Below are 22,196 nucleotides of genomic sequence, written 5' to 3' on the forward strand. Positions count from 1 at the left end.
CCACCCTTCGGTGCAAACAATAACTGTGTACGCCGAAGGTAAAGAATATGAACTAAACCACCGAGCTTACTCAATGAATAAACCAAACTATCGTTCATCATGCATCTAAAGTAGTAAGTAATAATAATATACATAGTATCTGATTATTAATATATACGTATTGTTATTGGCAACGAAAATGTTTAACAAAATAGCAACTTGCAAATCAAGTATGCATACATATATCTAACATTTTTATATTCCAGATTAAACAAATTATACCCTGAAGCGCAATCTTATTTCGATGTTATCTCCAATTATTCTCCGATATTAATTGGCTAATTAATACATAGAACTATATTCGCAAAAACAACACCATAATACCTGCTATTACAGTAACAAGTACAGTATCAATTAACTAGAGTAAGGGAAAAAATGAAAGAAATGGGCAGAAGAAAATATCCGTATTATTCGTTATCATAACTCGTTTGAAGCAGTCGACTAAAGTGGAAAATTGTTCGAAAATAATTTATTTGATCTTATAACTTAAAGTTAGTTTGTTTCTATGTTATTTTAAAAATAAACATAATAAAACAGTTAAAATGTTGGTTTCAAGCTCGTTCGGCTTATTGGGCTTATTAATAATAAAATAAGCAATATCGAATATTTATAACATTGTATATTTTGCCGAATATAATTAAAAAGATGTAATCTAGATAGAAAATTATTTCATCTAATAATTTGTATACTTTGGATAATTTCGATATTTTTGCATATTATATACGTTCTATGGATCGCTTCGCTTTTAGATCTGTCGTAAGTGCAGAAGAATCTCGCGCTACAATGCCTTAAGAATTATACTATGCGAATTATATTATTGACAAAGTAAATAGATGTTTTTAAAAATGTTATTTCCACATAGCATAGCATAGCATAGCATAGCATAGCATAGCATAGCATAGCATAGCATAGCATAGCATAGCATAGCATAGCATAGCATAGCGTAGCGTAGCGTAGCGTAGCATAGCATAGCATAGCATAGCATAGCATAGCATAGCATAGTATAGTATAGTATAGTATAGTATAGTATAGTATAGTATTGTATAGTAGTAGCGGTATAATTTTTAAGCAACTTTTTTAATTCAATCTATATGTAATGCTGGAAAAATGTGCAAAGCGCAGAATTCGAGGAGGATAAAAAGTTTGGCTGATATAATACGCGAGGGAGAGAGCGCGTTGCGGTTCGGCGTCACGTAGGTCGGTTGGTAGGGTAGAAGGAGACAGGCGAATGTATAGAGAGAGCACGCACGTACAGGTCGCGAACAGGAAAGGAACGAAGCCACCGCGATAAGACTGAAAGCATACGAGATAGATCTCGGTTGAGAGGGGCGGAGGGCGTCAGAGGAGGGTCACGAAAGAGAGCCAATGAGCTCGACGACGTGGCGCCAGTCGTCGAGTCGCCGTGTTAGTAAGAGTACTTGCTCTCTGATCGTGACTCGCTGCATCCTCGTTCGGAAAGGGTCGTGTCCTGACTCTGTCAATAGGGGTTGGAGACCCGTGGCAAATTCTTCGATTTTTCATCCATCCGATACTCGATCGATTCGTCACAATTTATCGATTTCGTGCTTACCGACGCGGTAACGTCACTGCTACCGTGTGTTATCGTTTCACTCGCGTTTTCTATCCGCGCCTTTTCGTTTTTCTTTTTCCCATCGATACGATACGTAGGCTGAATCGACGACGGCCGAGATCAAGGTCGTCCGGACACGAACTCGACGACAGTGGCTATGTGCAGCTATTACGCTCGAACGAACCGTTGATCGTCGATGATCGACCGTGAGAATCATCGATAAAGAAACTGTTTGGTGGCTATGTGACGGGTATGAGGCTGTAAGAAAGCCTTTCCATTGGAAGATAATGTGAGATCGATTCGTTTTAGAGTCGTTCGACGATCAAATAATGGTGACGGTGGTCGCAATGGGACGAAAAGGGCATCGTAAAATAGGTAATGAAAACGATTGCCCGAAGATCTTGGCACTCTTCGCAGTGTGAACGAAACTGCATAGAACGTTACGAAATTCGTAAACGAAAGATTTGAATTTTTGTGTATTTAACCAACGAGTATATGCCCGTTTGATACTTTGAAGATTTTTTTTACGAGAAAGGGGAGAAAAAACGAAGGGATCGACGCTTTGTTGTTGCAAGACGATCGATATTTTTGCGAATTATACGGTGTCATTTGAAATAGTTGGGAAATTAATAACGAAAAGTGAAAATTATTGATATCGATATCGTGAATATCGAAGTAATATCGTTCCTTAAAACGTTCTTTCTTCGTTCGTTCTTAAAACACGCGTACGACTCTATCGTTGATAACGATCGATAAATAAAATTAATCGAATTGAAAATGAAATTTTTTACAGTCAAGCGAACGCTCGATCGGGTTGAGGAAGTGGAAAGGCAGAAATTATATTAACCGATTCAGCATCGAATTTCTTTTAGACTGTGAGAAGAAGATCTCTCTTGTCAATTATCGATAATAGAAGTACATTTTTTTTATCTCTCTTACTTTCCTACATCGAATAATCGGACGCATTTTTTTTGTGGAGGTGGAGGAGGAGGAGGAGGGCGCTTACAATCCAGGCGCGATAACCGAGCTTCAACGTGCCAAAGCTGAGTGAAAGGAGAGAGAGAGAGAGAGAGGAAGAGAAGTCTGATTATTAAAATTATTAAAATCAACCTATCGACTGCCGCTTCGTTCAACGTGAAAGATCTGGTTAAGCAAAAAGTGAGAGGAAAGCAAAGGCAAAGGGACTCGGTCAGTGTCGTCGGTACTCTTTTCCATTATGTAGCCACGATCTTCAAAAGGGTTAGAGACCTGCGGAACAGGGAAACTCGGTCAATGATATCGATGTCCGCGCGCGTCCGACAGCCAGCATGTTTAAAAAAGGTGGTTTATCGATGGTAATAAATCACGCAACTTGGCACCAATGCTACGAACCTCGAAGCTTTCAACGGATAACTAGCGATGGTATCAAGTTCGTTATATACTCGGAGATCTCTGTTTAAGGCTGTAGTTTAGACTGTTATCCAGATTTCTTGTTACATTTGCTACTTTTGCTACTACTTTGCTACTTTTGTTCGGAATTGTCGCATCTTTCGCCCTCGAGCGATTTTCGAGCTACGTATATACAAAATTCAGCATCTACGTATAAATCGGAATGAAATGTAAAACTCGCTAACGCTCGCTTTGTAGCGTTCGAATTCGTTTTTGGAAAATAAATTTCTCGCTGTCGTATGAAAATACATACGACTAAACGAGTAAAGATACGAAACTTTGTATATTCGAGCGCAATTAAATAGTAATAAAATAGTAAATGCTGTAATACTTAGAAGGACGTACAAATACTTTTCGTAGCCGTTGCAACAGTTGGTGGCTACAGTTACGCTGGCCAAGTATTGGAATTCGTTGTAGCTCTTAATGAGGATGAACCGAGAAATTATTATAATTATGCGAACGGAATACTGGCCGTGGTAAGGTGTTGACAGAGTAATTCCGACTCTGTTTCTGGAAATACGGATTCGAGGCGCGGGAATTCGAATCTGGTTATCGGTCGACCTTCTCTTTCTTTCTAATTAAATAATGAAATTTCGGAAACGATCCTCGAATCGGATCGATTCGACATCTCTGAACAATGTATTCGTTTATCCGTTTGCCCTCTGCTCGGTATTTTGTACGCTCTTACAAAAAGTATTTACATTCTACGACATCGATACGAAGATAATATCTTGACTGGCTGATTTTAGTAAACGAGACGAAGCAAAGAAGAAACTAGAATTCAGAAATTAACAAACGTTCTTTTTCCTTTGCAAATGGTAAATCTACGATCTTCTTAGCGTAAATCGGTGGTTAAGTTGGTATTGTTCGTCGTTGAACATAGTAATCGTTTGTAACGTATCTAATACAGCGATCGATTTGAAAGAGGCAAAGAACGTAACAGAGCTACGGGGGAAGCTACGGTATCGACGTATTATCGGAAGGTTGCAGTGTGCAAAGTTTTCGCACACGACGAAAGTGTACGACGTGCTTTCTACGATTTTCTGTCGTTACTGTGGCTTTGGTAGGAAAATGACGCTGTACACGTTAATATCTCGCGTATAATAAGACGGACGTTTTTTACCGGATCGGATTAAAGGTGAACATTTCGAGTAGAAGAAAGGTGCTGTTTCGAGCAATTACGAGATCGTGGAAACGGAAGCGGAAACTGTGCATCGGTAAAGATGGCGGGAAAACTATTTAAAGGGGGAAATTAAAGAGGAAAGAGAAGAGAGAGTGGAAAGATGTTGTGCTTGGACATAAAGCTGGTGTCTCGTTTGCGAGGAGTCTCGTTGACGAGCGGCTCGTCGACGAACGTGTCGGCAGTCTCGTTGCCGGTGAGCTCGACCTCGTCGACGACCGTCGGCATAGAGAAGAAGAATTTCTCGAGCAAGCGAAGCAAAGGGGGAAGGGAGAGTTGCGCTGGAAATGGGAATTCGGTGACGGAAAGCGACGGCGACGAAGAGACGTTGCCTGCTTCTCGGACGATCCAGAGGAACAGGTCGAGATCGGTTTGCGTGCCTGCCTTGTCGTCTGCTGCTCGTTGCGCGCATCTTCACCGACGATCCAGCCATCATGCGTACGTTTCTTTAAACATGGTCTATTATCGTTGTGTCGGAAAACGGCTGAGCGATATGCGAGTTTGCGATACGATATAGCAGTTATAACGCGTGTCGTATAGTAACGCGCGCTATTTTATATATTCGATATATTGGGTTTGCCGCTACGAGGCGTTCGAAGTAACCGGTTCGATGAAAACACGCATGAAAACACGCATGAAAACACGAAGAACGATTGGAAAGCGGAAAAACGCGAGGCGAAAATCTCGTTGCGGATAAATTCTCGTTGGAAACTTCCTTCGCTGCTCTGCTAACCGTTTATCATCGCTTGCGATTCTACGCATCGCTATTGCATCGAATGAGACGGCGACGCGTATCGCTCGTATCGCTATACGAGTACGAACGTAATTCGCGCTGTGTCGAAGGTCATTGCTAGAATCGAGGTATATATATACCATATCGTACGCTATGGCTAAGATCGTACACAGAGTTTAGGTCTAAAACTCCTAAAATACCCGCGAGAAGATACGAGGACAAACGGCAAAAGGCTGAAAAATTGTCCACTCCGGATACTATAGTTTATCCTTTGAATTTTCCTTACCTTTTCGGACCTAATAATTTCTCCGAGTTACCTGTTTCCATATTTTTAATCGTTTGTTCTTTTAGAGATACGCGTCAACGACGATCGTATCGACGCGTAAACGCGACAAAGTCGGACGGATACGCAAAATTGGACGGATGTATTGGATAGAGCAGTGTTTAGGGGCTGGTTGTAGTTTGCTACTGGTTCGACGATCGTCAACCGATCGCGGTTATACGCTTTGGTAATCGATGAACCTTGCTATAGAGATTCACTCGCCACTCTGAATTCGACTAGAAACAAGAGCAACGACACTATTAGAGAAACTATTATTCGATGGTTCGGATATCGTGGAAAGTTTTAACGAGCACCGGCAAATCGTACAGCAGAATTATTTGGATAACTCGGGTGAAAAATAATTGCGACCGAGTGTCTGCCGTAAAGAAAGAATTTCATCGGGAAACGTGTGGTTCGTTTCTTAGGGGCCTCGTTAACCCAGATTTTTTGCTGGGAAAGAAGCAATAAACACGGGCAGGAAGCTGGGCAAAAGAGACCGCGACCGTTTCTTCGTTTCGTCGTGGCCGCGTAGAACGTTAAACGCGTATTGTAATATCGTAGAATAGCTTTGATTGGAGATCGGCTGAAATTAGAAAACACCGTGTACGTCGTCTTTCGTGGTTTGTTTACATCCAAGAGCGCCTAGTAACAGCGACACGAGAAAGGATAAGCAGCGTCAAAACAGTGGTACGGTTTCATATTTCAAGGAGTGGCAATCGAGAGGCCAGAGTATGTGAGCCGAAAAGTGTGTATGTGTGTGAGAGGACGAGAGCAAGAGCGAGCACGACCGGGCAGGAGTGTATTGGCGAAGATCAGAGCTAATTGAGTCGTCGAAGAGTAGAGTCGTTAGAGGTTTCGAGTCGTCGAAGAGTAGAGTCGTGAGAATTGATAGAGTTGTTAGAGAGAGAGAGTGTGTGTGTTAGATTCGTTGTGACGAGAGTGATCAAATAACTGTAAAGTTATTTGATATAGATACGAGTATTGCATTTAGTTTCCGTTAAATAAATATCGTTCTCTGTCCAATTTATATTTGTATATTCAATTTAATATTAATAAATTGTAAGTAATCGGAAAAAAAATTTTCTATTCTTATTTTTCGATATTACAGTATGATATTTTCAGATGCAGCACGGATGCCATTTCGAGGCGGGGTGTCCTCTCCAGGCGATATTACGGCAGCGTGGAAATGGTGAGTTTGGAAAGCAGCGCGGTGGTCATTTGTATGGAGAGTGGGCGATTGAAAATCGACTTGATATAGATGTGCGCGCCGAGAGAATTTGGCAGTAACGCGTAATACGCGAGACATGGTACGCGAGACTATTTTTAAAATAGTTTTTCGTGCACGCGTTCCGAAAGGAAGAAAGGCGCGCGCAACGATAGCGCCGAGAAAGGGGACGGTCTATCTGTTTCTCGTCTCCTTTTCCTTTTTCCGTGTGTCGTCGGAGGAGATTCGCACGGTCTCGCTAACCTTAGTCTCTCGATATGGTGCGTTTCAGCTGCCACAAATGGAGCAAGACGGGTCCGACAATGGAAGAAGATTTCGAGTGGAGAACGGTGATTCGCCGGGCGAGAAAGAAGAAGTAAGAGATCGGTAATTATACGAATCCGTTTGCTTTTTAACTGGTTCTCTCAACTTGATAAAATTCCTTCTTCTTTGTTACGGCGGCATGTTAGTTTCAACGACGTACAAAATACTCGTTAACGCGTTGGAAATATTCGAAGAACGAGCAAACTCGTAAATATCCAGAAACCGGATATGCCATATTGAAACCGGATATTGTTTAATTTTCATTTTTTATCGAGAAGCGAGTACCATCCATCCATCCGCGTACCATGGACGACTGATCGTCGTGGTGCTTTTCAACGAACCATATATAAGTTATCGTTAACGAATTGAGATAAGATCGGTGGGAGTACCGGCTTCGCAGATAATTCGATAAAACGATGCTGGAATGCGTTTACTTTGATTATTCGTGGACGATGCGCGACAAAGGTATTCGTCGCTGTAACTGACTATGTAAATGGTTTCTAAAAGGCACTTGTTTATTAGCGATCCTAATTCGTTCGATGTAATGCGATGTAATTCTGTACAGTTAGATAATTAATTAGTAAGGTAGAAATTAGGCATGAAACACGCGATATTCCTGCTTTCCGCTTTCCACTTGCGCCGCTTCTTTCCCCTCGTTTAACAGAAAATTTGATTACGTCCGTGGCGAAACTGATTTTGCACGTGTGCAGATGTTCGGATCACCGAATACGCCGATATTGGAAAATCCAGAGTACCAAACGCGCTGGTACTTCAAATACTTTCTCGGAAAACATGAGTAAAGAACATGCTGTTATGTTATACGAGTCTTTTAGAGTATCAGTGTACGTATATTCGATATACATGTACAGGATAAGAGGAACGACGGATGAACAATATCCTATTCAAGCGTTTTTCAAGCAATATCCTATTCTTTTATTTTGGATTTAGCTCGATCCGTTCTCGTCCGACAGTCTTTTACGTTTATTATCGTAAAAAATTCGTTATCCGTATAATTTCTTACTTTACTTACTTACTTACTTACTTATACGTATATCGAAAATATTTGTCACTCGATGAAAAATTGGTTTACAGTGCATCAAAATTACGTTGCCGCGGACCAAGAAAGGAATCCCTTGTTTCTATCGGTGGTGACGAGCGAAGTCAGCGATCAAAGCGTGCCGCATTACAGAGTTATTTTATGGAGAAAAACTGTGAGTATCCGCCTGTACCTCTACGTACCTCTACGACAACTACTGCAACTTGTCAGATACTTTTCTATTCGAAATGAACGATGATTTGATCGAAACTAATGAAAAAATAAAACGTAAACGTAAATATCGGCGATAAGACGATAAAAGTAAATTATAGAAAATAAGAAAGACTAAATTTACCGCGGAGCTGACCGTTTCCAACATCGTACTTTGACGAACCATATGTTTTTCGTGTACCGGGTTTCGCGTACAGCTGATCGCGTTTCGTCGTTTTAAAGATTATTCGATGGACGAGTAACGAACGAATCGCGGAATAAATTGACGATCCCTTTGTGCAATTATCTTGGACAGAAATCGAAAGCGATAAAAAGTTAGGCGTCGGTACGCTTGCTACGAATGAATTTCTAAAAGCAGATTTCTACGTGAAAAATGCCAACGCACTTGCACGCTATACCCATGTATAGTTATATATAGAAGAAGTATCGGCACATAGCCTTATCTCGCAACGAAGGATACCGTTATCTACTTATCGCGTTCTCCGCGTTTCATTTTCATAGAACGAAACGCACGAAAGTCTACCGCTAAATGCTAGAGAATCGAACGTTCTTGCGAATCTCTCGAGAATCGATTGATTAGTAGGTGAACGGTAGAACGAACCGTTTTATCACTAAACAGTGTCGATACTGTGACTTTTTATAGCCACACTTTTTCTTCGGATGTTATTACGTATTAAAAGACACTATGTAAGAGAAAGGCGAGGCAAAAAAAAGTTTACAGCGATCGATGAATGAAAGAGTAACGAATTTAGGGCGCACAGAAGATATCGCTGCCATACTCTGCGAACAAAACGATGACGATCAGGCAGATCTTGAGGTACGGACTTGCTTACTGCTCGTTGATTGCTAATTTTCTTCGGTTAAATTAAAATTAAGTCAAGTTGAAGTAACTAATTGGTAAAATTTCAGCAATTTCTTTGGTCTTGAGAAACTCGATAAGGCTCCGCGCGAGGTTTTCAAAAGGTAAGTGGCCAATCCTGCGATTAACTTAATAAGAAACAGCTTTTCCGTCTTTATTTCTACAAGTGTGTGTGTGTGTGGGAAAACGGCAGAAACCGTACGAAATTGCGAGAAACTGTAGGAAATCGTAAGAAGGAGACGGTGGAGTTGAACTTTTGGAAATTTTTGCATCGCAGGATCTGCTGTTGCTGGAAGAGCAAGAGGGTTCCGTCAACTTCAAGTTTGGCGTGATATACGCGAAGAAAGGGCAAACGACCGACGACGAAATGCTATCCAACGGTAAGCGGAGGAAAAGTTTCGATTGAAATTTAACCAAGACGAATCGACCAACCCTTGAAACTTGGACGACTATGCGGAAGAACGGCGGTCGCTTTCGCTTAAAGCGTACGTTCCACCTATTACGACCGTTTTAACCGTTTCGATCGTTTCAAGCATTTTAACCGTCGTACGAAAAAGTAGCTTCTCGCGAGTCTATAGCACTGTTACGCGAGCAATTTTTCACCGCCTTGTATCCGTTTCATAGCGAGTTTCAAGTTTTAGAAAAATACAATTCCAACGTTGATTCGTAATTCGTCTCGATACGCGATCTGTTCGCTCGGTTTACAGAGAAGGGTAGTCCAGATTTTGACAAGTTCCTGGAAATTGTGGGCGAGAGGATAGAACTGAAGAATTGGGACAAGTATCGAGATGGTTTAGACGTAAAAGGTACCGTTCTTATTTCCGTTTCTATGTAGTTAGTAGGTGGTAGCTATGGTTTGAACATATGGTCGACGGTAAGGTAAACGCTAGTTTTTCATGTTCGTTTGTCGTCGTTGTTATTTTTTCTTCGTGTTGTATTTTTTTCGAGTTTCTTCTTCAAAGTGCGAACTCTCTCTGAACGTTTGCAGGCGACATGACTCGCAACGAGAGTTATTATACGGTGTACGCGGGACACGAAGTGATGTACCATGTGAGTACGATCAACCCAAACTGCATCAAAAGTCAATTTACCCGTAAGTTGATACGCCATTTATCTACATTTTTTCGATCTAGGCTGAGTTTCTAATATCATTTTTAATCGATCGGTAAGATAAGGAGGAAAGAACAAAGTAAGATAAAAATATAAATACGTCTATCCGTGTAGGCAAGAGCTGCGATCTTTTCGGATATAACCGATATAACCGCGATATAACCGAATCGTGTGGAGAAATGTTTCGAACGAGAGCGAAACGATTGGTTTCGAGGTCGAGGGAGACGTTAGTCGACGTAATTGTCATTTTGACGAGCTAATGCCTGGTCGCAGCTCCTAAGAATCCCGTAATATAACGACGGTTACATAACGATATACCGTAGACGATACCATTTTTACCGTAAATAACCTGACCCACCGACCGGCCGGCTGCAAAGTCGCAGACCTGTTTGTCGGTTCTGCTACAACGGGCGATGCGCGGCGCAAATTTGCAGCTGGTGGTCGACGAGTTCGCACCTTTGCGAACAATGTGTCGGCCCATTCTCGCAAATACACGCCACTTTTGCGGAGAAAACTCTTTCTTCCAACGTCTTCTTTCACCATCTTCTTGTATATTTTCCTAAGGATAAACAAGATCGTTAATTCGACGTTCACGCGATACATTTACAAATACAGACGTGTTTGCCGTGGTATCGGCCGAAGAAAACGGCAAAGGATGGCGCGTGGCCATTTACTGCGACGAAAACGTTCCTCTGTTTGGCCCGAGCCTTCCATGCCCGCCTGTGTTCGAGGACCCGTACACCCTGCGAGAATTTCTTCTCGTCAAGTTAATAAACGGCGAGAAAGCCACGTTCAACACGCCAACGTTCGCTCAAAAAAGGGAAAGGACCCTGGACGCTCTTCTTCGGGATATGTATCAAGAACACTCGCAGGAGAGCAAGAGCAACGTAAGTCTAATCGATCAATCATATTTATATGCATTTCCTCTCGCTTTTAGATCCTTCTTTGATAAAGTTGCTCTTAGTTCCGACAGTATTATCGGCACCTGTGTACTCGTTGTTATCCAGTATCGAACATCTCTGTATTTATACGTGCTTGCGGTATTATTCGTTGTTATTAATAAAACACGGTTTTTCTGTTATTTGTTCGAGTAATGCGTTTCGATTCGTTCGTTATCGCATCTATAATATTCTTCGTGTTGAAAATTCGTCAGACGACCTGTAGCTAGAAAGCCAAATTAGGGAAATCCGAATTAGAAGGCATGTAAGAAATACTAGAATACTTTGGATAAAATGCTGAAAGATTCGGTCCAGCTGCCTTTAATTAGTACGCTGTTTGTAATTGCAATCGCGAGTATTTATCAGGAGTATTTATCGCGAATTCGTTCGTCTACGCGGATAAAACTACTCGAAATACAATATTTACACAAGCTTCGACGCGTTTTCTTGTACGTAGGCGTTATTCGACCAAAGCTATCGCACGATAACGAGTACGTAAAAGATGATACAACGTGAATTCTGGCTTCAAGCGTCTCTTTTAATAGCGCGTTGCCGTTTTTTGCGTTGCGACATTTCGTCGACGACGTCTCGAACAACGCGCTATCGGAGAACGCAATCGGAGCACGGACAAGCGATAAAATGATCGTGAAAACGGTAAATTGCCACTTTTCTCCGCCTTTGCACGAATTTCCGAACCGCCCGCGTCGCCTGGCGAGCAACGAAAACTGTACTAGCTGTATGTATTAACTGTTGGCGGCACACTCTCCCCGTAGAAAGGAAAATCGATGAAATTTTCGCAGAGTATGTTAAACCGACGAGCATTGTCGGATGTCGTGGAGGCTCCAGGTCGACGTCGCGAGGAGACCCGTGCCGTGGAGATGGTGCGCGTCGGACAGGCCCTGAAACTCGAAGCGATCGTCAGAGGTTTGGCGCCAACTTCCTTGGCCACTGCTGGTCCTTTGAAGCCTAGACCGTGGGAGCCGAGGTGTATCTATCCGGATTTCCCGCACGAAGTCGTATGCGGCGACGTTTGGCTGGATAACAAGCTGATCTTGGCTACCGAGAATGGAACTTTTCTGATCGAAGGTGAATCGAGCATTATCAAAACCTTATTTTACCATTACAGGGAATATTTTCGAAAATACGTCTTCTCTTACAAATTGTGCGAAACTGTACAATCAGAAAATTGATTTATTTATTAAGCGAAAACCTCGTTAGTATAAAGGAAGAAAGGAAAGAAAGAAAGAAGATGACGCGTGTATGAAATAACAATATGAAATATATGAAATAATAAAATATATAAAAGGAGAGCACGCTTTCCTTCGTCGAGGACAGAGAAAACCGATGCTCTCTCTCTCTCTCTGTTCCTAACTACGAAATTACAAAACGCAAGAACCTTCCAATGCATTTTCTGTTTCAGACAGTTTATCGCACAGACTGATCTTCGACGAGTCCGTGCAAATTAAACAGCTAGACGTGGTCGAGCAACACGGAATATTGTTGTTTCGAGCCGGTGATAAAGGCAAAGATAGCAACGTGTACGTTTTTCGTCTAAGAGAATTCGAGAATAGCACGACGAGTAGGCCTGCCGAAATTGCAAACGATCATGAAGACGATCAAGAGTGCGAAGACAATGGCGACGAGGACGATGCGGACGACGACGGCGACGAAAGCGAAGAAAACGATTGCGACAATTTCACGCGAGCCACTACAAAATTTAAGCCCTTGATTCGTCGTACTCGTGTTCGTGTTCGTCCCTTGGCTGTTAGAGGACGAGCGCATATAAAGGAAAGAAGACTACCTAGAACTCGGGGCTGCCATTTATACACCGTTACTATGCCTGGTGGCTCTCATTTGCGCATGGTATGTACCGAACAAGAGAAAAGGAAAAAGGAGAGAGAAAAAGAATAGACGACAGTGGCTTTTCAAATTTTTCCCAAGAATTGAAATTGTCGAGTGGAGAGAGTTGATCGTTTCGTACGAGCAACTTTTATATACATTTTTCCTCTTATTTCGATTTATTGTTTTAACCGAACGTACGCAGTACGTAGCGCGTATGTTTATAAAATAGACTGTATTTGGACAATCGACTCGAGACGACGAAAAACGTTGCTGTCAAGGAAAGGTCAGTGGCGGCTTAATTTTTCGAGTTGTCGACAATTTACGTAATTTCTCGAGTAAAAACCGCTGTACAGATGTAACTCGCGTGGATCGGCTGACGCAAAGCAATCGTGTTTGTAACGTGTAAACAGACGCGAAAAACGATCGTTGCTTCGCGTTGCTGAAATATTTAAAGAAATTATTTTCGAATTAGCGCTTATACTTGGAATCGATTCTTCTTATGTAATTTTGCTTATTTAAGCTTTGTTTGCACATGGAAACTACAACCGCTACACTGCTGCGTATATTTATATCCGATAAATATATCCGATATATATTGATTAAAAGCTCGATAATTTACGATCTTGCTGTCGAAGCTTTGGCTGTTCGTATAAAGATGAGTTTTTCTTTGTTTTTTAACGTAATACGCGTATTGGGATCGCAAAAGCTTGAAAATCGCTTGGAACACGATTCGAAGCTGAAAATATCTGGATCGTATGGCGAGTAGTAAGTCGCGAAAGTTTAAATGTGTTTCGTAGGCGAGTGTTTTCCATTGCTTTTGTCGAAACAGCGTATCATCGGACTCGGAATTGTCGTAAAAATACTAAAAGATTCCAGACTCCGATCGAATTCGAATCGTCTGCCAATTTATCTGATATATATATATATATATATATATATATATATATATATATATATTCTATCAGGATTCCAAGATTTTCGGATCGCGTCGCTAAACATAGTATAGTATAGTATAGGTGCGTGTACGATGTATCAATGGCGATGGCATCGAGACCCTAGAATCTACCGGACCGAGTAAAAAGCAAATTTATCTAATCTTCCATTTGTCTAATAATTACTTGAACTACTCGTACGATAGTTATGTATATTTTTGTTAGTAGTAGTTTTGTTCGAGTAAATTATAAATATAGGAATTATAAATATAGGAAATATAGGAATAAATATAGGACGATAATAGAGAAATTCAGATTACCTTGGTAATTCGGATATCGTTTTTTATTTTATTTAGTGCGTAGCGGTCGGCCGACGTTTGATAGTTTTCCAATGGAAACATAGCGCCGCGTGGACCGCATGGTGTTCCGCTACGGACACAGACACCGTGGAAGGATTTTTGCATTTGAAGGAGTTGAACGCCAGCGAATCTCCGACGTTGGTAACGATAGTAGAAAATACAGATTCGAACAACGAATGGACGCTTTGCTGCGGTGTCCGACATCATTTTGAATTGATCTCAGCTTCTGGAAGCACGAGAATTCTTCACATCGAGGGAACACCGAAACCACACGTGGTGGCTGCTTTGGATCTCTGCGAAGACGAAGAACCCGAATTGTTACTCTGCTACAACAGTACGTATTTATATATGTATATAGTATAGAGGTTGGAGCAAACGCACCGCTATACGCTAAACCGATCGAACGTATCAAAGTCGTAAAGTAAAGTAAAAAACGTAAAGGTTCTTTGGCCTGTTGTACTTACTGCAGTATACTCGACGAAAGAGCGACGTAATACGAAAGTACAGTTGAAAATTGTAAACAGCCGAATAAAGGTGAAAAATGTAAATTTAAAGGTAGACAAAATTTAAAGATAGAAGGTCGTCGTTCGATTTCAACGATACGTCGTGCCTATGTATATCGATCTAGCTAAAAGTCGAATAAGAAGCGAAATGGGAAACCGAAGAATTTAATAAATATAATAAACGGTAGAATTATGGTTAAACGGAGGAAGAATTGGTGGCAGCGATGCAACAACGACGTGGTCGATCGATACTCGCTTACCTGCCTTTCTTACCTCAGATACGTGTCACTTTCAAAAACTCTTAGAAGAGAATACCGTAGCAACGGAATTCGATTTCAACTGGAATTCCGTTCCTGCGGCAATAGGTAACGTATCTTTGCATCTTTACGTTTCGTCGTTCTTTATTTTTCGATAATCCTTCGTGTCCCGATACAAACTTTCAGCCTGTGCCTTTCCCTACGTGATCGCCTTTACCAACGACACCATGGAGATACGATTGATAATCAATGGAAATTTGGTGCACACGATCGCCATGCCAAACCTGAATCTAATCACTTCGAAGCAAGACATCTTCTTCGCCACAACGGCTCCGGAATTTCTGCCTGGAAAATGCGAAAGAATTCGCCTGGACTCGAAACCCATGGACAAGGAAGAACCGGTTTCCAGTCCGCCTCCTTTCCCCCAATCTTCTACGTCTCGATCCAATCAGCAAAGTACGTGTCCGTCTTCTCCAAACCGATCGTCATTTTCTACTTATTCTACTTATTCTACATTTATCCTAATAGGATAATTTATTTTATTTATTTATTTATTTATTTATCTATTTATTTATTTAGAACGATATCTATACGGTATATATATATAAAATACGCTTGCAGCGATAAACACGTTTACGCGCCAACACTGTGCCAACAACTTGCTAAATCGAAAAGTCTAGAAAACCATGACGTACTATATCTGGCGTTATAGTATAGTATAGTAGCTAACGTTGATACGAGTAGGAAATCGATATAATCGAGAATAATTGTCTTTTGCTTTCTATAGACAGTCAGGGCGACTGGAAGCCGATAAGAATCTACCAAATACCGTTGCAAACGTTATCGAGAAGTAGCTTGTCAACGTGCTCGCAACGACGCTGTCCCAGCCCTGCCGAGCCAGAAATCATCTCGGCGCCGCCGACCAGCGACAAGAGTTTCCTCAGCGTTGAGCCTCACAGAGCGTTGAGCAGATCGTGTAGCAGCAGTCCAACGCCATCGCCGACCAACGTGCTTCCGCCTCGACTCAGAAAATAGGCTGGATCGCTAGCGATCGCTAGCGACACTCGCTCCTTACTAAGTTAATCCCGTAACCTTTTCCATATCTAACCGATGAAAAATGCGCCATTTTCTTTTTAACGCGTTTCTTAATCGTTTCTTAGCTGTATAACGATAGATGTTTTTCCAATACTCTACGTCTTACGTTCTTGCTGCGTTTAGTAACTTACGTTTAAGTTACGATAAAGCGTAAAACGCAAGATAGGAAAAGCACGTGTCTTCGTAAATACGAAAATGTGATTTCTATTAGTACAAAAAGTTACATGGTTGATCGAGCGTGCCTGCTATTTATTAATAACGTCGTTGGTAATAATCGTCGTTGATTGGTTGCGAGTGCATGAGCGCCGACGGGTGAAACAAAATTTCCTTTAAACTCGAGCTTCGCGCACAACGTATAAACGACCTTCCTTCCGACAGATCGCAACTGCGATCACCTGAAGCTCGTGCCTCGATCGAATTGTAAAAGCGACAACGGATCGTGCACGATTCGGTGCGTTTCATCTGTAGCTAGAATTTACTGCCGTTGCAAAGAGCAATCGAGATAAAATACACGTACGCGCGCCGTTTCTTTCTCTTCTTTTACAATTAGACCGTTTAATTAACAGTTTTACAATTTTTATGCGAACCTGACTTTGTCCGCGTTAGCGTTTATTCGAACGTTGATCGAACCCAGATCAAATTTATGTTTCTATCGCGTTGGAAAAATGTTAGAGAAAGAGTTGGAAAAGTATCGGACGGCGGATATTTATGCATTTGTGAGAGATTTAGAATCGCGGAGATACGCAGCATGGGTAGGAGTGAGCGACAGGCAGAAATATTACAAATGCCAAAAGTAAATGCAAGTTAGAACGTGCCATCTTTGTTTTTCCTCGTTTCGCCTAAAATATCTAGTCGTATATATTATAATTATAGACGTATATACAGTATAATTTCCAAACAGTCTATACGATATGATTGCGACGTATCTTGAGAAATGAAAAAATGCCGGATAGCTTGTTTCGATCAAGGAGAGAGCGATACGACGCTTGTTGTAATTTAGCCACGTTCCTACAAAATTCACGCTTCGCGAGATACGTACAAGCACACACAAGCGTCCATCGATTCGATTCAACGTACGGAGAACGAAACGTACGTAAGTGTAGGAATTACTCTACAAACTGGTTTCTATATCATAAACGTAAACAACGAAAAAATATGTTTTTTAAATAAATCTATACGAACGTATTTGTTTTAACGACGTAGTATCCGAGGAAATAATTACACAGAGTGTCCCGTTTCAAGTTTCGCAGACTATAGCTATATTTGTCGTTATTCGTCAAACTATAGAAGCACAAAGCTTATCGGCTGTTTCAGTTTCTACGAAATTACGTCTACGACGCGATTTCGTTCGCTGCTCGTGAAAGAAGCGTTGATCTTGATAAGTTCTTGTCGCAAATACGAAAAATCACTCTATGCCTATATAATAATAATAATAATACTAATAATAATAACAATAACAATAGCAATGATAATAATAGGTAGAAGAATGTTTAGTACGAGACAAGGCACCGGATAAAAAGATGCCCCGATAGTACTAGCACGATGGTAATAAATAATAAATAATAACTAATAAATAATAAATAAAAGTAGAAACTGAAAAGAGAATGATACGAAATTTTACGTATAGTTGGATCTGATCGTAAAAAGTACGTGTAAAGGACTCGTGTAAATCGGTATATATGATAAATAGTACGTACAGTGTATTTTGACGGGTATTATATCCCGTAACATACAACAAGTTTGATTATTCTGTTAATGTTAGAACGTTAAAGCGTTATCTTAACGACAAAGTCGAAGAGTCTGCATAAATATCCGCAGTCCACGTGTTACTTTTATTCCTTTCTCGTCTTATTCGTATTTACTCGGCTTTAAATTTCGATCAAGGGTTATTTAAAAGCTGAACTCTTTACGGAGAACTGGAAAAATCAAAATGATATACGCGATCTAATTTAGCCGCTTTACGAGAATTATTTTACCGACTTATCAACTCGAGCGAACGAACGATAAAGAGCAAAGGATTCTCGTCGCTTTCAAAGGTTTTCCAAGGTCTACGCGCGAGTTGTACCAAGTTTTACGATTACTTTTACGCAATTCGTAGATAACTTATACGTCGATGGTCTCGTTCGATGGTTGTCGTGACGAATTACCTCTGCCGATAATTACAACAGGTACGATAGGAGCCACGGTTAATACGTAAAAGGATAATTAAAGAAAATGTACGCCGTTAAATCGCCTAGCGATTTCTATATGTATGTATTTACCGCAAATAAAAGGAAGATGATAACCTATTAAACGTTCATATTTAAACAGGAATTTGCTAATTATGCGATCCGATCGAACAACTTTTCTTCTGTAAGTAATTTTTCATTCGGACGGTATATGTATATTTGTCGTACAGTCGACCGACTGTCGAATCGAAGATGGACTCGTCGAATTATTATTATTGCAAACCGTATTGCCGACTGCATATTTATCTGGTTCAGCCTACGCTATGTTTATTTATTTATACGATATTAAAAATGATTATCGCGTTGATAAGTTTAAGATTAAGCTAGGTTGGCCTATGTGCGTCAAATGTACATAATCTGTCGTAACATAAAAATGTATTCGATGAATTTGATCCAAGCTTTTTACTACTTTACTCATATTTCTCTGTCGCTAACGTAATACGTCAGAGTCAGAGGAGGACAAAGTAAGGCCGAGCCCTTATAATCGTAGTATTATATGTACACGTACATTGTATCGTGTTTAACGCGTTTTAACACAGTTAAAATTCATTTCCTCGGAGACGTATCTTAACATCCTCTCTTTTTTTTTATGACACTCTTCTTTTTCATCCTTGTGACGTAATTGGATTTGATTATAGAGCAATTTTAATGTTTTAATGTTTAATCTTTTAATGTTTCGAATGTTTTCAAATGTAATATTCCAATATAGATATAGATATATACACGCACAATTGGTACATTAACAGTGTTTGGTTACGCATCGCACCGATCCGTGGAAAGGACCTGGTTTTATTATTATTGCCGCGTTACAAGTGGTACTCGTATTGCTGAGCGCGATGCCGGGCGCATCGTAAAACTGCTACAGACCTCGAGGAATCTTTCTCGGACCGTACTCCAGCGGAGGGAGTTTCTTCGACGGCGAGGACAGTCTTCGTCTACCCTCGTTAACGGACGATCATCGCTCGGAAGCAGTTGATCGTTGCTATCAAACACGCGTTCTAGCCACGGAAAGCTGTCTGTAATCATCTTATCGTATACGCCTATTTTCTACCTTTCGTCTACAGCGCTTCTAAACTTGCTAACTGGACGCCTGTTTCTGACAGTGTGCGCGGAATCTTGTCGCAACGGAAAACGTCCTTTTGCTCCAGTCTGTCTCGTATCGACCACCGACCACCGACCACCGACCACCGACCAGCTGACGCCGATACATCACAACGCATATTGAAAATTTATTCAAATCCACGCACTCGCGTATTTCATCGTCCATCTCCGCTTAAAAAATGTACAGGTGAATTTTTTTACATTTGCTCAGACGATTAACTCCTTCAAAAAACTATATTACATTGTATTCTGTATCGTTAGTTTTTTTTCATATACGTATAAATAATCTTCTTCGCGAAAACCACTGAAAATAATCTGAAAATGTTATTCTCACGAAACTTTTCTCTTAGTAAATTCGTCGATGAATTTGTCGAATCTTTCCGTTCTCTCCGATCTCAATGTATTTTTTTCATATGCTGTAAAACTCGACATTTTTCTATTACAATCAATTTTCTGTTTTCTATTGTGTCTATTACGATCAGTTGAATATTCGCATGTAAGAAAATGTTCTCTTCGATAATTTTATTTTTTCGATTTAGCACCAGTTTCTTCTCGATTCTCGTATTTTTATAAAATGATTTCTAATCGTCAATTTCACCGATTGCACAACGATTGTTTACATAAACAAAACCAACAAAATTGTACATATACGAAAAGATACGTAGTTCAAGGTAAATGTTGAACTTTCATCTATACATATTTTATAAAGAATTGCTGAAAGTCTGAAAAATCCGCTCTCGTAAATCTATAAAATTTCAAATACTCTTCAAATACTTTCGCAACCCTGCCTAGATTAATTTATTTCCTTTTTCTCTTTCCTAATATTTATACACCTTTCGTGCTTCGGTTATAATCGCTTAAAGGAAAACGATCGGTTCGATATGATCGTGACGAGTGGAAAGGGCTGGCTCACGTTTCCTGAAACGCGTTTAAACGGGTTCAAATCAAACGCATTCCGCGACTTTTTTGCCACACCGCACCGTCGAGAATTATAGATGCCAATCGCTGTCAAGCGGAGCTAAAGGAAAATGCTTTGGCGACCCCGGTCAGTCTCGAGCGTTGAACTATGATCATTTACGTTTACCTGACTTATATGCCACTATCAGCCGAGTCTTATAATAATAATTGTCCGCGTTCTTTCCTCTAATTTATCTGACATTAACGTACAAAGAATAAATTCCCGTCTTATTTTCCAGATTCGTGACGACATTCAACGGGTTTTCGGAAGATAGACGAAAAGAATTTTAACAAAAACCATTAATTATAATAGCGATTGCACAATTTCACAGAAGAAATATTAGTTTCCCTATTGATCTATCGATACACTTTAATTTAACGAACTTTCATGTCAAACATTAGATTCGATTTAATCGTTCAAGTCGAACCGTAATTAATAACACTAAATATAATCCAGCTAATGGTTTATTCGCGCCAGTAGCAAAACAATCATTTTCTCTAATTAAAACACCTTGTTTCTCTACAAAATCCCATACAATCATTTCTGTACAATTTATTTAATATTGCGCCGCAATCTACTTGTCGAATGGAATCTAATTCATTTCAATTGTTATGAAATTTTTTTATTACTTTCTATACTTCGAGCTTGTCAAGTTTTACTGATTTACTTTAAATTAATAACTAGCGATATTACTAACAATTTAATTAAATTAATAACGCTAGAATCATTTTTTTGCAATCGGTAAAATAAGTTTTCCCCGACACTTGATTAACGCCGAATTCAATATCGTAATCGAACTCTAATATAATACTGTAATATCAGCGAAATTCGTTTTAACCTCGTTGTTCACTATTCACAGACTATTATATATTTTTTCATATTTTCTAATTATTTCCTATATCTCTATACCAAATAATAATGAGCGAAGAACAAGTACATTAAATTAACGAAATATTTCATAAATGCTAATTGACGTAATGAAATATACGTAATAAAACAATACGATATAACATATATACAATAATAATAATAATAATAATAATAATACTAATAATAACAACAACAGCAACAACAACAATAATGATAATAATAGTAGTAGTAATAATGATAATAATAATAATAATGGACGAATAAGTAAAATAAAATGTTCGAATCTCGTAACTAAAATACCTATGAAAAACATTGTGCACAAAATAAAATCGATCGATTTCGTTGATCAATCAGTCTGTGAATAAAATTTTAATTAATTGTAAAAAATTATGAAATACAACAGTAATTACTAGACTGCGGATTTTCATGAGTTTATAGAAAGTTTGAGAGTGCAGGATTTGAGAAGATAAAATACAAATAATATAAAAAAATATGTAAAACGTGCAGGGTGCGGTGCTTTCTACGATACTTGGTAGGCACAAAACAATTTTCTATCGAGGTTCTACCTTTTTTAACTATGTTCTCAAAAATGATAGACTGCATACTTAGTTGATTGCAAATCTACATTTATACCTTCCATATTCTTGCAAAGATCGACTTGTGTTTCTCTAACTTGTTCTATTCCACTAAAATCACAGGATAAACGATAACAAACCGGGTACACGTAATACTCTATTAGAAAATAAACGATGCATTATGACGAACCATGTGTTCGATCTACTAGCGAGATTTCGGTTAGATCAAGTTGCGCGTCCGCCATATTGAAATCCTGCTTCCGTGTAACGTTTCGGTTGTTTTGCACGTTCCTCGATTAAAATTACCCCAAAAATCGACTCTAAAGATTATCTCGCTATAACCTATCTAATAAATAATACGACTGTTTAGTAAGATATTCGGAGAGGTAAAATAAAAGGTATCGATTTACCAGTTATAATTAAATAGGTTATTCGTCGTATAAATCTGTACTAACATTGATAATCTAAAACGTTTTACAATCATTCTTTAAGTTGCTTCGAT

At 39.8% G+C, this 22,196-nt stretch overlaps 1 pseudogene; it reads left to right on the top strand.

Annotated features, from left to right (window-relative positions):
* The first annotated feature begins 2,711 nt into the window (after positions 1-2,711).
* Positions 2,712-18,269, top strand: LOC143304305 (GTPase-activating Rap/Ran-GAP domain-like protein 3; annotated as a pseudogene).
* The last annotated feature ends 3,927 nt before the right edge of the window (positions 18,270-22,196 follow it).

The sequence above is a fragment of the Bombus vancouverensis genome, unplaced genomic scaffold (genome assembly GCF_051014615.1).
Source record: "Bombus vancouverensis nearcticus unplaced genomic scaffold, iyBomVanc1_principal scaffold0030, whole genome shotgun sequence".
NCBI classification, from domain to species: domain Eukaryota; kingdom Metazoa; phylum Arthropoda; class Insecta; order Hymenoptera; family Apidae; genus Bombus; species Bombus vancouverensis.